The 15264-nt window shown below is 47.8% G+C and overlaps 1 protein-coding gene across 4 annotated transcripts in view; it reads right to left on the bottom strand.

Moving 5' to 3' along the window:
* Positions 1-15264, bottom strand: part of KCNK10 (potassium two pore domain channel subfamily K member 10) — a 136243-nt gene that overhangs the window by 83344 nt on the left and 37635 nt on the right. Inside the window, exon 1 of one of the 4 annotated variants that reach the window (XM_068252243.1) lies at positions 4768-4835. The exons of the other annotated variants lie outside the window; for them this stretch is intronic. The gene's annotated coding sequence lies outside the window, so the exon portion shown is untranslated. Of the gene's footprint in view, positions 1-4767; positions 4836-15264 lie in introns of those variants that run through there. 4 annotated transcript variants of the gene reach the window in all.

Genomic DNA, 15264 nt, shown 5'->3' on the forward strand with positions numbered 1-15264 from the left:
GGGATCGTGCTAGCCACTTTTCGCTAGCGCTGTGGATCCTTCTGTTCTGCCTCCAGGGATCGCGATAGCCACTTTTCGCTGGCGCTGTGGATCCTTCTGTTCTGTCTCCTGGGATCGCGCTGGCCACTTTTCGCTAGTGCTGTGGTTCCTTCTGTTCTGCTACTCTGTACCTGGATCTCACTCGCTTCTCGCTGGTGCTGTGGATCCTGTCTCTCGCTTGTCCCTGTTTTTGTGTGTCTGTCTTGTCTGCTACGGACGCTTGCTGGAGGCTCGGTGAGGTAACCGTTAAGCAAGCGTTCGCGCCCTCTGTTTCATGTTTGTCTGTCGATGGTTAGTTAGGCGTGCTTGTCTCTATTGTGCTTATCACGTGAAGACCGTGCATAAACGCGTGCACTGTTGCGAATGAGTGCGGTGTTCGCGGTTAACTAGCGTTTGTTATTTTCCGTATCTCCTCATTGTATGATTTGCTGTGCCTTTGCTACTCTCGTGCTCCGCCTTGCTGTAGCCTTGTGTCACGTCTGGCGATCACACCTCTCGCGATCACGTTCCTGCTTCTTATCTGCTGTGGTGTGTGCACAGTCGCGGGTTGGCGACTAGTTTTATGCACACACACACAATCTGTCTCTGTGCTCACTCTCAATCGCTTCTCTTGCGATTGCGTTTCTTCCCTTCGTACAATTCCTGTCTGGCGTGTGTGGTAGGGCAGAGGAGCTGTTCCTCTGCACTCCACAGCTCCACCTGCCAACAGGAATTTCCCTCTGCAGGTGCATAGCACCTAGCCTGGATGTCCTCAATTATACGCTTGTGGAGGAAATCCGCCGCGTCAGCGCACGTCTGGTGCGCTGACCACGGAGACGATTCCGCAATCGTTACACTCTGCCTGAAAGAGTTAAATATCAGGTATGTAAGTGGCTGACTCAGTCCTGACTTAGACAGGAAGTGACTACAGTGTGACCCTCACTGATAAGAAATTCCCCTTTTTAACTCTTTCTTGCTCTCAGAAGCCATTTTCTGCTAGGAAAATGTTGTATAGTTGGCATTTCTTATCAGTGAGGGTCACACTGTAGTCACTTCCTGTCTGAGTCAGGACTGAGTCAACCACTTACATACCTGTTATTTAACTCTTTCAGGCAGAGAAAGAATAAAAGGAACACAGCATAGTTATTAGTGTGCTAGGCACTGTACACACACATGTCTATCTCATCATGTCACATGTCACCTCGGGTATCCTTTAAGTATAATTCCAGATCCCTGCTACAGAAAGATCTCTTTTTATTGTGATTTATATGAACGATTGTAATTTGTGGCGTTTTGCTGAGCGGGAGGAGGGGACGCAGGGGAATTGGTGGACGCCGTGCAGCCGCCATGCGATTCCCCCGCATTGATTTGAATATTTTCTGGGCTACATCTGTCAGCATTTTCCTGCTGGTATCAGAAGCCGCTGAATGCTGAGGATAAAGAACTTTCTACCTTCTGCCAGCCCATAAACTTCACCGCCCCGCGGGGAAAATCAACGCCGAGTCTGGGAAGGATCGCTGAGCTCATAATCTCACATTTTCCCATTTCCCCCAAATGCTGACGATTAGCGGAACCATCGCTGCTGCCTCTGCAGAACCGCCGCCTCCATAATTCTCTCATTGTCATACCTGATACGGGACTGAATGTATCAGAACGGGAGCGCGCAATTAGCGTATGTGTTAATGATGGTGAAATGTATGATGTAACGGCGACAGTAAGGTGTACCAGAATATGGAAGATGCAGAATTCAGAATGTTGTGATTCTGTGCATCAAATATTGATATTAAAGTAACGCATCTTCATATAGACATTTATTGTATTCCAAAGACATTCTGCCCATAATTCAATTCTCTTTTTCTCCTAAGTTTTCTCCTAGGTGATATTTTTACCCCCAGGGATGGATTTAGGACTAGGCTCTGTAGGCTCGAGCCTACAGGCGCCATGTCCAGGCAGAGGTGGTAGAGCAGCAGCGGACATCTGTCACATGCTGACTGCCTAACTATTATTATCTGCTTAGCACTAAAGTCTACCAATCACTGCCTGCCTGTCACTAGAATCGACCGATCCCCTGCGCATCTGCCACTAGAATCGACTGATCACTACTAGCCTGCCTATAGCATTGACTGATCACTGCCTGCCACCAGAATCGACTGATCACTACCAACCAGCCACTAAAATAAACAGATTACTACCAGCCAACCACAAGACTCAACCTGAGGGCTGGTGCACACCAAGAGCAGTTCTGAGGGTTTTTTAAAAGGCTTGCGGGGGGGAAACCGATTTGCTAATAAATGTGAATGGGATAGCGGTTTGTTTTTTCCCCAAATGCAAACTCGGGTCCTGCAGAATTCCTGCGGTTTTCTGAGGCGTTTCTGCCTCAATGTTAAGTATAGGAAAGTGGAAAATCGCTCTGAAAAGTGCTAGATCAGAGCTGTTTTCCAAGCGTTTTTGTTCCAGAAACTGTTCAGTTACAACTCTACTGTAACAAAATATAAAATCTGCTACACAAAAAAACGCTCCAAAAAAGGCTAGGCATGTTTAGAAAATCGCTCTAAACATGCCTAGAATCGCTCAGGAAAACCGTTTCATAAACTGCAAGCGTTTGCGGATCCACTAGAGGTTTTTGGTGTGCACCGGCCCTAACACTGCATGCCAGTGGTAACATCTGCATATCGTTGGTATTCTCTATTTGTCTTTAGTAATATCTGCATTACCTTACGTGGTTTTATTTTAAAAGTAAACAGTCAGGGCTTGGGGTGTTTGGCCTAAACTGAGGGGTGGAGTTTAAGGCACCGGTACTTCTGTGCCTTCAAGTTCCTGAGCTGTAAATCCGGCCATGTTCAAGAGCCGGAAGAGCAAACAAAAATGCCTTTTAAGCCAACTGCAATTGAGTAAATATTCTGAATAATTTAATAATTTTGTCAGTACTATTTCACCTACTTTTTGGCACTTTTGTAGAGTGCTGAAAAGTTATTTTAAACAGAAGATTAAAAATGACCTCCCAGCAGGGGTGTAACTAGAAATCACCAGGCCCCCTTGCAAAAATTTGAACAACCCCCCCCCCCCCTTCCCCTCAGCGCGCTATTCTCCTGCATCTATCAGCGGCAGCAAAGCGGGCATGAACAAATCCCTCCTTCCACCACGGAGGTCTGATCTCTAAGTGTCTCACGCTACTTCCTGTTTAAACAGGAAGTAGCATCAGACACTTAGAGATTGGAACCTCTGGCGCGTGGATGGAGGTATGTGTGTTCCTGCCCGCCACCTGCTGCCACTGATTGATGCTGGAGGGAAGCGTTGAGGGAAGAGCCTGAGGTGAGGGGAGGGGACTGTCCCCCCTCCTTGCCGATGTACAGCCATGCTTTCCCCTCATGCTGCGACCCATCGTGCCCCCCAAAAGGGGCCCAGACACCCCTCCCTCCCCCCCGCGGTGCAGGGGCTGCAGCCCCTATTGTTACGACACTGCCTCCCAGGAGAAAGCACTGGAGAAAAAGTCAATTGAATACAGGCCTTTGTCTCTACAGCAATATCTCATTGACCATATTTAGTGTTCCCAACAATATTCCAACAAAGGCAGAATCAACCTTTACGTTTTTTGTTTTTTTGGTGTTTTTTTTTTTGCATTGAAAATGCTATTTTTTCGATTTTGAAAAAATACTGAAATATGGTCAAAGAATTTTTCTTTCCGTTTGTGAAAATTCACAGAAACTGCAAAAAATCATTACTGCAAAAATTTGGGAAAAGCGCAAAAAATGAATGTGAAAAGAATATCACCATTTTCTCTCATCACTGTTAGTGACACCGCAGTCTCACTGTCTCCTCAGTGCGTCTCTCAGACTTGGCGTCACAGAGTCACAGAGGAAAAACCAGCAGTGAACATTTTCCCTGTAAAATGATGCTGCGAGTGTCACAGACGCTTAGTGCGTCTCCTTGGAATCGGTTATTGGTGTGTCAGTCCCATCAGCTGCTCCGCGCATCATCCAACCGAATGATGGGAGGAAAAGCCACGAATACCGCCACTGAAAGATGACAGAATCCATCCTCTGCAGCCGGTTACTAATGGTGCGCGGTATCCTGGTTGCATGTGCACTACATACACATCTGCTCATCTTGAGAAGTACTCAGGGACGCAAGAACTTCTGAAGTCTGCATGAGTAGTCCCTAAGATTTATTTGACCGAGCTGGTGGAACATGGGGCAGGGAAGAATGTATAGGATCCAGAGCTTTCTCACTTCTCAGGTAAGTATAGTCCTTTTTTTACATGACTTCAGGTTCACTATACAGAGGAACTGTAACCCGAGATTGAACTTCATTCTAATCAGTAACTGACAGGGCCGGATTTACAATAAGGCACTGTAGGCACGTGCCTATAGGCTCCTAATGATAGAAAGGCGGCTCACTCCCTTTCCCTAGTGCCTCCTTCCCTATATAGAGTCCTGAGCAGAGATGATAAAAATGAGAATGAGAAAGAGATTACTCACCCAGCTCTCAGGATTCCACTAACAAGATCTCCCTTCAGTTGAGGGCACCGTGGCTAGCTATTTAATATTAAGGGTACCTCTGGCTATCTAATGCTAAGGGGCACCTGTAGCTACCTATGAAAGGCCAGCACACTTGCGGTGCAGTTTGGCAGGGGTTTGTAGGTTCATGGAGAGCGAAAGCTACGGGGCAAAGACATCTGTGCCTATAGGCTCCTGTGATGTAAATCCGGGCCTGGTAACTGATATCCCTTTTCCCACGAGAAATCTTTACCTTTTCTTGAATAGATGATCAGGGGGGTTTCTCCTATGTTGCTGTCACTTACAGTAGGTAATAGAAATCTGACATTACTGACAGGTTTTGGGTTAGTCCATCTCTTCATGGGGGATTCTCAGCATGGCCTTTATTCTTTATAAAGACAATCCCTGGAAAAGATGTATATGTTACAGCCAGAACCCGAAGTGTGGCCACTTCTAGTTCTGGCTGGCCACTTCGGGTTCTGGCCGGCCAATATGCGAAGTGGCCGCAGCGCAGCGGCCAATGTGAGAAATGTAATGTTTACGCCGTCTCGCTGCGGCCAAAGTGCCTCTCCTCGCTGCCTCTCCCCGATCCCCCCTCCCCCCCCCCCCGCCTCCCATACAATACGTAGCAGCCAGCGGGGACATGCAGCCGGAGAGTCGTTCGTCGCAGCAGAGCGGGGAGGCTGCAGACATTGCTTCTGCCAGCACCCGCTCTGCAGGAACGGCAGGATTCCCCTGCCGCGACGAACGACTCTCCGGCTGCATGTCCCCGCCGGCTGCTACGTATTGTATGGGAGGCGGGGAGAGGAGGGAGGTGGGATCGGGGAGAGGCAGTGCGAAAGCCGGCGGCTTCATCTATTACATTGCCGCCGGCTATATTTCATTAAATTAAGCACGTTTTGTCATCAATTTGGCCGCAGCGAGACGGTGTAAACAAAACATTTCTCACATTGGCCGCTGCGCTGCGGCCACTTTGCATATTGGCCGGCCAGAACCCAAAGTGGCCGGCCAGAACTAGAAGTGGCCACACTGCGGGTTCTGGCCGTAACATATACAAAGATGCTGGCCAGTCTCCCTGCTCGCTGCACACTATTTTGGCAGTTGGACGGAGCAACTGCCATTCACTATGTGCTTTTAAAAATAAAGAAAAACCCTGAGAAACACCCCCCCCCCCCCCCCCCCGATGAGGAGATGGGCTAGTCCAAAACCTGTCGGTGATGTCAGATTTCTACTATCTACTGTAAGTGACAGCAACATAGGAGAGAAGTCATGTATGGCTCATTTTACTCTGGAAGAAACTTACTTCTTATTTGTATATGTTTACATGTATTTTACATTTTAAGATTTTCGCGACAGAGGTCCTTGAAGCATGTTGACAGCAATTTTAGAATTAAAATGAAATACCCCTTTAAGAGTGGCACGTATGTCGCCATGTAGGCGTTTGCGGACTGGTGGGAACCGGCGTTTGCGGCTGCTGATGAGGATGGAGTCCTGCGGTGTCCTGATGAGGAGGAAATGTGTTTACTGCCTTTTAACATGATTATTTTATACAGAAAAAGCTCATTAAGAAAAAAATTACAATAAAAAATCAGTGTTTTCTAGCAACAATCTCCGAAGGGGGGATTCTATTATCGCTATTGCCGCAATATGTCACCGTTCTCTAGGCAGCCACTGAATATCACCATCATTTGTCTTCCTTCAGGCCTCAATCACAGGGGTGGAAAAATCGCAGCATTTCACCGCCACGTAACGTGACGCAGCAGCCAATTACATGGCGGCGGACATAAGCGGTGCACTTAACAGCATTAAAAATAAATAAATAAAATGCTGAATGCAGCTTAATGGAACGCAATGAATTATTGAAGATACTGCTTTCTACATTAATGTTCCTGGTTTCAGTGTGAGAAACACTTCCTATAGCTGTATATTGCTGTATATTGGTATGTGGCTCCACCCTTCCAGTGATGTCACAGCCTAGGCTGTTTTGCTATGCAGAACTCTCCTCCCAGAGCATTCTGGAAGACCAGGAATTATTTTCACTGGCTTAAAGACAGCCACAGTGCGGAAAAATATGGAGGCTGCCATATTTATTTCCTTTTAAACTACATCAGTTGCCTGGCAGCCCTGCTTATCTATTTGGCTGCAGTAGTGTCTGAATCACACCAGAAACCAGCACGCGGCTAATCTTGTCAGATCTGACAATAATGCCAGAAACACCTGATCTGCTGCATGCTTGTTAGGCTGATTCCAAATTTGCATGAGGGGAAAAAAACGAATGGTTGGCAGCATTTTTTCGCATTATCCATGCAAATCACCAAAGATTTTTATGGTACGGCTGGAGGGATTCGGTGGCACAGTCACACACATCAGACCAAGTGCCAGCGTCCGTCATGAAGGCAGGTGTCCAGGGGCATAACTAGAAATCGCTGGGCCCCCCCTGCGAATCTTTGGATGGGGTGATAGCACTACGGCCCAGTGCACACCAAAAACCTCCAGCAGACCTGCAAAACGCTAGAAGTTTATGAATCAGATTTCAGAGTGATTCTAGGCATGTTTAGAGACGTTTTCTAAACATGCCTAGCGTTTTGCAGCGTTTTTGTGTATCAGACTACAAATATTGTTACAGTAAAGCTGTTAGGGCTCGTTTCCACTAGGGCGAATCCGCATGCGGGCACTGCATGCGGATTCGCATAGCTAATGTTAGTGGATGGGGCTGTTTCCACCTGTGCGGCGTGCGGGAGCGATTTGGCAGCGGGCCAAATCTGCACGGCGGGACCCACAGTTTTCGTCTGCGTCGGGAATCCGTGCGAATCGCCGCTAATGTATTTAATAGTAAAAACGCATGCGTTTGGTACATGCGTTTTTACCCGCGATTTCGCACCCTTCCCAATGTTATTTGGTCCTGGCAGTGTCGTGGTTAATTTCGCATGGCACCCTGCCATGCGAAATCGCACGCGAAATCGCGGGTAAAACGCATGTGGAAACGCACCCGCATGCGTTTTTACAAGCGTCGGAATGCCGGCGAAATCGCGTCGCACTAGTGGAAACGGGCCCAATTACTGAACAACTTCTGTAACAAAAACGCCTGGAAAACTGCTCTGATGTAGCGTTTTTTAGAGCTGTTTTCCACTTTCCTATACTTTAACATTAAGGAAAAAACGCCTCAGAAATCTAAAAAATGCTGCAGCCCCTGAGTTTGCGTTTGTGGAAAAAACTAGCCGGTCTGGTGTGCACCATCCCATTCACTTCACTTCCATTAGCCAAGCGTTTTCCTCCCTGCGTTTTAAAAAACGCTCCAGAACTGCTCCGGTGTGCACCAGCCCTATCACTGCAATTATCAAGCCCTTAGCATGACAGTGATAAGCCACTTTGCACGTGATATCTTGCGCGGAAAGGGTTGCGCGCGTAAATGTATGACTTAGCGTGAACGGCGTTACTCGCGTGCAAAGTATCGTTATCACGTGAAGTCCCTGAAGATCACGCGTAGATAATGAATTATTACTGTATACAGTACATTAAGTGACGCGCGTTAAACTTTGCACACGCTGTATTACATTAACTGACATGTTAATGTAAGCACCATTGATGAATTTATTGCCAAACTCTATCTTTTGATTGCATGAAGCGCCATAGCTTTCAATGGCATTCCGCACTTAGCGCACGAAGCGTAACGCCGTTCGCACGATAAAACTTAACAAGCGAACGGTGAAAACTGTTTGCGCACATAATGCTTTGTGCGCTCGTTTGCGCGTGCAAAGCCTTTACACGTTATAACTGAGTTTAGTGAATCAAACCTATGGTGTACAGAAAACCGGCAGATGAGTGTGCTCCCTGCCTCAGCTTATGACACTCACTCTGTCCATCTCTGATGGAGCAGAACTGGCTCTGCAGACTCCTCCAGCATCACTACAGTACACAGCACTTCGGGAGGGGTAGAGAGGTTGGGGGCTGGGCACTGTACACAAGAGCCTGCTGCACACTGAATAGGCACTGTCTACAAATCTTTGTCTGCAAAACTTTGTATGATTCCTTATCAGTGGCTGAGCAGATGCAGGCATTAGAACAATTGTGCAAACATTAGAGCAGAACGTTTTTTTTTTACTTTTTTTTTTCTCTCTGTGCCCTTAGTTTTCAGTCTCGCAGGACAGGAAAAAGAAACTTCTCCCCCCACGGGGCCTCCTGTGGCTTCTGGGCCCCCCTGCGGCTGCATCCCTTGCAGGGTCTATTCTTACCCCTCTGCAGATGTCAACTCAAGTGAAAGCCCTGAGGACCCATTCACACTTGAGCGTTTTGCCGGCGATTTTGGCAAAACGCTCAAACGCTAGCGCTTTTCAAAGCGCTAGTGTAATGAAACCCTATGGGCCCGTTCTTACTTGGGTGATTTGCGGCAATCGCCACAAATCACCCAAAAATGCAAAACGCAAACACGTAGCCTGCACCATTTTCAGGCGATTTCCCAGCGATCGCATTTCAGTGCTATAAAAGCGCTATACACGATTTGCTGAAAAATCGCCGCAGTGTTCAGTGATTTTTTCCGCTGAAAAATCACTCCTGTAAAACGCAGGCAAAAATCGCTGGCGTTTTGTAAACGCAAGTGTGAATGGGCCCTAAGTCTGAAGCCTCTCGCACATTAGATGGTTCTCATCCCGAGACTCTCGTGTGTGTAGGGGGTCTTCAATGCGTTGCTGAGGGTCCTGGTGTGGTGGGAGGTCTCAGCTGAGCGCAGGCCGTGCACGTGTGCGCACTGCTTCCTGCAGGACATTCAGCTGATCTGTCGTATCAATTTAAAGCTGAACTCAAAACTTCCTCTCTGCTCTAAAAGATAAGCAAAAGCATAATAACCTTTACAGAAAACATTTCTTTACAGCTTACTGAACTCCTGCAATAAATCTGCAGTGTGTCTACTTCCTGCTTTCATGGAAGCAGACAAATGATTAACAACCTGTGTTTGCATATTAGCTGTGTCTGCCAAGAACTGCTGAATTTCTCTGCTGACACAGCTGAGAGATCATATTACACTTGTGATGACTTAAGGATGAGGTGGAATTAGGCTCTTCTCTCTAAATACACACAGGGTGGATTTCTCTCTGATTTCCTGGTTTCCTGTGCAAGAGTACAGGTGCACTTTAAGAGCGACTGCCACCTCCCGACCCCCCCCCCCTCCCCCCCTCCTCATCTCGCTCCTCCGGCTAATGGACCTTGAATTTCATAAGGAATAAGCAGCGCCTTCTGCTGACTTGCTATAATTTATTCCTGTGTAACGATCAGGGCAGGAACAGCGTCTCAGGCACAGAAAACACCTCAGAAGCTTCCGGAAGCAAATCAGATATTAACATTGATTTAAAAGAAGAGAGAATTCAAAACAAAGACACGACCCCTGGTGACCCCAATGACTTCAAATTGCTGCAGACCAAGACTTTAAAATCAGCTGGAGCAGTATGTATGATCAACAACGTACCCCTGATATCCACAAACTGCCCTCTCACCCAACTAGCATCCCCTTACCTGATCCACCAAGCCTAACCTAGCACTAACCTAACACCCTCCTCACCCTTCCCTAAAATTCCCCTCCTTCTCAAACCTCTGCCTTACCCTCCCCCCAGCCTCCCTCTAACACTCCCCCTCTCCCAACCTCTGTCTAACACTAACACCGTCCTTCACGCTAACCTCCCCCTAACACTTTTCCCCACTTTTTCCTAACACCCCCCCCCCCCCCCAAAAAAAAAAAAAACCTGCCTTACCCTCCCTTCCACCCTCTATCTAACACTAAAAATCCCCCTCTCATCTCTTCCTAACACTCCTCCCCACTTTTTACTAACACCCCCTCCCTTCCAAACATCTGCCGTACCCTCCCCTCCACCTCTCTCTAACACTCCCCTACCCTTGCCTAATACTACCCCTCCCCAAACTCTCTCTAACACTCCCCCCACCAACCTCTGTCTAACACTAAATCCCCCCAAACCTCTCCCTAACACTCCTCCCCACCTTTTCCTTACACCCCAATCCCAAAACTTCTGCCTTACCTTCCCCCACCTCTAGCTAACGTCCCTCCTCTGTCTATCACTAACACTACCCTGAACCTCTCCCCGAACACCCCCTGCCCCCAACTTCTGCCTAATACTAACCCCCTCCCTTTTTCCAAAGCTACCCCCATCCCATCCCTACCAAAAATATCTCTGCCTAACAAATAAAGCTAAGTACCCACACTCAGATGTATCTTTCGCATCCCACTGTACCTATACCTATATAATAACAATAACTTCTCCTACCCCTAACACTATTTCATAACCATCACACATTTGTGCCACATTCATCTGGCTATCTTCATTGCTATCTGCACTCTCCCTATGTCAAACTGCAGCTACAGTCTTACTATAAAGCAGGGGCTCTCAAACTGGGTGACGCGGACATCTGGTGCGCCTGAGCACCTCCCAGGGGTGCCTCGCCGTTCAGCCACCATCCTTTGTGCATTGCCATCAGGTAATGCCAGTGCACATTGATATACAATGCGGCTGCATTAGCTGCTGGTAAACCTTTAGTCCCGGCAGCCGTCGTTGAAGTTGGAGATCAGAAGATTCGGGGTGGAGCAACAGATTATTGCGGCTAGGCCCAAATAAGGAAATGTTTGTCCAGCTGATGGGGGTCACTTACAATCTGGAATGGTTGCTGAGGAAATATTGCATAATTAAAGGACACCTGAAGTGAGAGGGATATGGTGGCTGCCATATTTGTTTCCTTTTAAACAATACCAGTTGCCTGGCAGCCTTGCTGATCTATTTGGCTGCAGTAGTGTCTGAATAACACCAGAAACAAGCATGCAGCTAATCTTGTCAGATCTGACAATAATGACAGAAACACCTGATCTACAGCATGCTTGTTCAGGGTCTATGGCTGAAAGTATTAAAGGCAGAGGATCAGAAGGACAGGCAGGCAACTGGTATTGCTTAAAAGGAAGTAAATATGACAGCCTCCCATATACCTGTAACTACAGTTGTCTTTTACAGTGGATGCTACTAACTGCAGTCTATGTGATCTACAAGGTTGACTCTTTATCCTTGTCATGTTCATTCAGGGGGTATTGCTTAACTGGGATGGGATCACTGAGTATTTGGAAGAAAGGATGCTGGGGGAAGGGGGGGGGGGGGGGGTTCAGTCATTGCCTACTTGAAGGAAGTATGCTGCCCCTGGCATCACTAGCTACCTGGGGGGGGGGGGGGGGGGGGGGCTGCCTAATTAGGGTCCTGACAGCATTTTTTTCAGCTTTAGGACATGGCGGACAGGTGAGCGGTTAGGGAGGGACCCCTGTGGGAGGGATGCCTGCACGGGGCGGTCCTGCTAGCGACGCAATCTTGCGATTTGCGTCCAACTGAAGCCTCACACCTGAATGCTAATGGCTGCTAGATGTGGTATGGCAGGTGAAGGGTGTATGACAGTGCATCCTGATTGGCTGACGAGCACCTGCTGACGACTCAAATGTAGCTGCATCAGAGCCGGATTAAGGCTAAATGGGGCCCTAAGCAAAGTAACTGATTTGGGCCCCCCATCATGTCGTAATAGAATCAGAAGATGCAGCTGCACAGCAACATGCTGCACACACCGGGGCAGCCGAGCTACTGGTTGCTATGGGCAACAGCCCACTTTCCTCTGTGGGTGCACAATGCAGGGAATAGCAGCGGCAAAATGCAGAGTGAGAGATGAATGGCTGGGACATTTGCACTCAGGGACTGGGGCACCCCTGTGAAGAGGGCGCCAGATATCACAGCAGCAGCACTTTCCCCCTGCATCTCCAGCCTGGGAATAGCAGAAAGCTCTGGACACCGCCAAACCGGAAGCCGTTCCCCAGACAGAATTACATAACCACCCCCACCACCGAACAACCGATTTCCTCCCAAACTAGACAGCCACCATGCAGCCTCCATCCCAGTGAATACGATAGTCCAGCAGAGAAGGCAGCCGCAGCGGGGGAGAAGGACAGCACCAGATGACTCACATTCACCTATCGCGATCCAAGCAATAGAGGTCCCGTCATCCGGAGCCCATCTGTCTCCTCTAGAGTGCTGCCGCTCTGTTACTACTACTATTACTACTTCCTGTCTGATCTGAGAATCAGGAAGTTCAGAGCGAGCGGCTGCACTGTAGAAGAGACAGATGGGTTTCAGATGACGGGATCTCTATCGCTTGGATCATGGATAGGTGAGTGAGCATTTGCTATCTGTTGCTATCATTCTTGCTGCAGCTGTGGTTCTCTGTGGGAAGGGAGGGAGGAGTGGGCAGCGGCAGAGCGCACAGTAGCAGGAGGGGGATCTAGGAGGAGAGCCTGGCTCTGAAGACAATTAGCAGCACACAGCATCATTTGACAAGACAAGACAAATAACATTTATATCGCGCTTTTCTCCTGGCGGACTCAAAGCGCCAGAGCTGCAGCCACTAGGACGTGCCCTATAGGCAGTAGCAGTGTTAGAGAGACTTGCCTAAGGTCTCCTACTGAATAGGTGCTGGCTTACTGAACAGGCAGAGCCGAGATTCGAACCCTGGTCTCCTGTGTCAGAGGCAGAGCCCTTAAAGGGACTCCGAGCAGTGCCTGTGGGTATGCCTTTAAGCATACCCACAACGAATTAATTACATCCTCACACCTACCAGCATGATGTTTGTAATTATATCCCCCTGGGTTCCTTATATTTCATTGCATTGTGCTGAATCGAGCTGCCGACTTTGGAGAAAAGTCGTCCTGTGGCCGCGATTTCAATCGCGAAAATAGCGAAAACTAAAAGACATAGGGCGACCGTTTATATATCATTGGAAAGAGGAGAAAGAGAGCTTTAAAATGATATGCATCTTTCCATAGTTACTGCACTGCTCAGAGTCCCTTTAACCATTATACCATCCAGCCACCGCTGACAGGATGGCGATGGCTGGTTTAGGTGCTGATGGGGCCCCTTTGACTCTGAATGGGGCCCCAAGCGACTGCTTTTGTTGCCTGGTTGGTAATCCGGCCCTGAGCTGCATGCATGTATTGCTGTGTTCTATTGCTTGTGTGTGTCGAATCCTGACAGCATCTTGGTAGTTGTTTTTGTTGAGGGGTGCCTTGAAAAACTGCCTTGAAAAACTGTCAAAGAGGGAGAGCAACATAGACAACCCCTCCATGGAAAGTGTAAACATTAAGGCCTTGTTCACATTGCGTTCGGCTCACATGTCCGTCCGCAGTGGGCTTTTTTTTCTACGAGTTTTTTCAAAGCGTTTTCTGGCGATTTTCTGCGCGATTGCTCATTTTTGTGGGCGTTTTTGTCAGCGCTTTTGCAGAGCGCTTCAGTCTTTTAACCCGGAAAAAAATCTGGAAGCCATAAGTACAATGTACTTTTTTTTAAAAAACGCTCACGCAATCGCTTGCCAAAGCAATTTTGTGATCGTTTTGCGTTTTTCCTATACCTTCCATTGAGGCAAATTGCCTTAAAAATGGCCGCAAACGAATCACTCTGATATGAGCTCTCTCATAGAGAATCATTGCACAAGCGCGTTCAGGGTAATTTATAAAATCGCCCGCGCTTAAAATTTTACAAAAACAGATATTATGTGAACAAGACCTTAGAAAGTATATTTACTCACAGAACACAACTGTCAGCTGGTAAAAAGATTAATTTCTGTTAATTACTCCGTATAAACACGGAATATAACTCACAATATTCCTCGCCCACCAGATAACAACTAAAGTTCTTTGTTAATGTGATCAACCAGTAACAAGAGTCTCCAAAACCTCAAAATATGAAGGTCGGCTTTTAAAAACCACAAAAGGCGGCAGCATGAGAGGAAGGAGAAAGAAGCAGCTTTTCAGAGGCTTCTAATATCAACACATTCAGAGGCGTAGCTAGGGCTTTCAGCGCCCGGGGACAAAGACTATCAATGCGCCCCCTAAGGTGAAGGCTGCGTCGTGCCAAAAAGGGGTGTGGCCACATAATAAACATGGGTGTGGTTATGGGTGGAGCCAAATGTACATGGAGGTTAGCAGGCTCATGCTCACCCACCCTCCCTCAGTATGTCCTTCCAGCATGTTCCAAGACAAATTCAGCAATCATGAGGCCCCCCCCCCCCCATCAAGACAAATTCAGCAATCATGAGCAAATATGAGTCCCCCAACATGACCAACTCAGCAATCATGAGACCCCCAACAAGACAAATTTAGCAATCATGAGGCCCCCAACAAGACAAATTCAGCAATCATGAGGCCCCCAACGAGACAAATTCAGTAACCATGAGGCCCCCAACAAGACAAATTCAGCAGTCATGAGGCACATAAATAGACAGCATTTCACATAAATAGGCAGAATGCCCCCTTAATATGGTAGACACCTCTCACCTGGCAGCAGTTCCCCAAAATACACTCAATCTGACAGCAGTGGTTCCCCAAAAATAGGTAGCCCCAGGTCTATAGGTGTCCCCAGAATAGGTGGCCAGCAGTGTAGATGTCCCCAGAATAGGTGGCCAGCGGTATAGATGTCCCCAGAACAGGTAGCCAGTGGTAGAGATGTCCACAGAACAGGTAGTCAGGGGGTATATGTGCCCAGTATTTGTAGTTAGGGGTATATGTGCCCAGTATATGTAGGCAGGTGTATATGTTCTCTCAGTATATGTAGTCAGGGGTATATGTCCCCAGTATATGTAGTCAGGGGTATATGTCCCCAGTATATATAGTCAGGGGTATATGTGCTCAGTATATGTAGCCAGGTGTATATGTGCCCAGTATATGTAGTGGGGA

This window comes from Hyperolius riggenbachi, chromosome 9 (genome assembly GCF_040937935.1).
Source record: "Hyperolius riggenbachi isolate aHypRig1 chromosome 9, aHypRig1.pri, whole genome shotgun sequence".
NCBI classification, from domain to species: domain Eukaryota; kingdom Metazoa; phylum Chordata; class Amphibia; order Anura; family Hyperoliidae; genus Hyperolius; species Hyperolius riggenbachi.